The sequence below is a fragment of the Bombyx mori genome, chromosome 6 (assembly GCF_030269925.1).
Source record: "Bombyx mori chromosome 6, ASM3026992v2".
Classification (NCBI taxonomy): Eukaryota; Metazoa; Arthropoda; class Insecta; order Lepidoptera; family Bombycidae; genus Bombyx; species Bombyx mori.
The window spans coordinates 9,188,651-9,190,694 of NC_085112.1; the positions used below are offsets into that span (position 1 = coordinate 9,188,651).

General features: G+C 28.8%; 1 long non-coding RNA gene across 1 annotated transcript; it reads right to left on the reverse strand.

Annotated features, from left to right (window-relative positions):
- Positions 1 to 552: 552 nt before the first annotated feature.
- LOC134199054 (uncharacterized) lies at positions 553 to 1,358 on the reverse strand. The gene is made up of 2 exons (XR_009973388.1): positions 1,161 to 1,358; positions 553 to 963 (listed from the first exon to the last, which is right to left on the reverse strand). It is a non-coding gene; the product is annotated as an uncharacterized LOC134199054 (long non-coding RNA).
- Between the last annotated feature and the right edge of the window lie 686 nt (positions 1,359 to 2,044).

Sequence of the window (2,044 nt, forward strand, 5' to 3'; positions counted from 1 at the left end):
GGAACAAAAATAAGACGCTCCAGTGGCCACGTTTGCAGACACGAAAACATCTTCATTTCTTAGAAAAAAGTTTAATAATGTTAACGACTTCAGTTTATTATAAACCTTAATACTTAAACATAAAGTTTAATTACCATTGCAAAATATATGTAGTTAGGTCCTTTCGTCAGAAAAAGAATATTATGGAATAAATTTAAAATGTCACTTGAACATAAAAAGTCATCAGTACAAAAATATTTATTCTAAAATGATACTTAAAGCCTAACTTATAAGGTTAAAAATATTTGTTTAAAATTTCGTGCTTATTGTATTGTGGAACTAGATGTAGTTCTTGGTATTACATTTCAATGCTCAGAACACAGTAAGTATTGAAAGACATAAGAGTTGCAGAATATACATATTTGTTTTAGGTTTGTTTTGTATGGTCGCAACTATTTTTGACCGATTCAAAAAAGTAGTAGATAATATTTTACATTGCCGCTATTACAAAAAATAGGTGATAAAAAATAAAATTGAACAAAGTAAAAAAAATATGAAAGGAAACACGAAACATGTTTTCCACGTATTCTTTATACAGAAGTAATTAAAACAATAATGTAGGTTTAATTAACTTTAAACAGATTCAGTTTGTTATAAAGCTGTCTTTTAGAAGTCATTTTTATATGAGCGGTTTCTTTTTTACTAATATAATGTAATCTTATATCAATGAATTTTTCTATAATCAGTTTAATTTAGGCTTATTTTATGGCTGTGTTCGTTTCCCCCAGAAAACAAATCCTTTTCAGCATATACGCTTAAAATATTTACACATACATATAAAGTTTTTTTAATACTTTTTTGCATTGATTTGCCACCACCATTGAACAATTCTAGAATTTTTATAAGAGTTCTATATTTCTTCTCCTCTTTCTTTCGCGACAATATATATCCATTGTGCACAGCGACAAGGGGCTACTAGGAAATCTACAAACAAAAATAACATTATAAAATAACAAAACTACTCTATGCATTCCCTGTCCAAGAATAGGTGATGTTTGTTACAATAGTTGGTGCCTTGTTGCAAACATTGGCCAAACAATTACAATATTCGTAAATTTGTTTTATTTACAATATAATTGTGTTTATTATTTTATGAAAAACACTTAATAATATAAATTTACCAAAAAAAGATATTCCTTCCAAAACCTTGGTGTTACGGTGGTTTTTTACTCAGTTTTTGAACGCGCATTGCAGCGTTTTGACGTCTTAGTGTTGGCTATGATTGGACCATACTAATTTGAAATAAGACCACAAATTTATTTGTGGTCTTATTTATTTTTTCGGGCCGCTTTTGAAGCGCTAATCGCGAATCTAGTAGTGTTATTGATCGAAGGTAAGTATATTGAAAAAAAATGGACTTTTACCTACACGTGTCTGATGAAAAATACGTTTGCAGGTTTCTATTGAAATAGTGTAGCAATTGAAAGGGCGTAAAGGAAGCGAAGCGAAGGCGGGTCGTTAGTCTTGAAATAAAATTAGTCAATTTCTGTTCAGAGCATAGAAAAGTTGTTACTTATCATTGTTTTAATTTTTTTATCTCTGTTTTGATAGATCGATGAGCTCAATATCTACATATTAAGTGATTACCAAAGGTTACAGACATCTCAACGAGAATCCCATTACCTGCTTTACGGAATAACTATCAAAATACTAAAACAATACACTAATACGAAACGTAACGTCAAAAAAAAAAGATCATAAGGAAATTAAAAGTAGTTTTACATTTAAGCCTATTATTATATATGAATACGGTGTAAAATACGGATAACCTGAATCATGAATGCTTACGTTGATTAATTTATTAAAAGACCACAGCGTAGCAATACATGCGGCAGCTGTTTAACTGTTTTTTTTAATATTTCAAATGAAAAATTGTAGCGTTAATAATGTTTAATACAAAACTGGCAATCGTAATTATAATTTATACAAAAAAAAAAACAATGAATGAGCAAGTTTTTAAATTAACTGTGTGGGGAATTATGTTTTAATTATTTGTAGTTTTTCA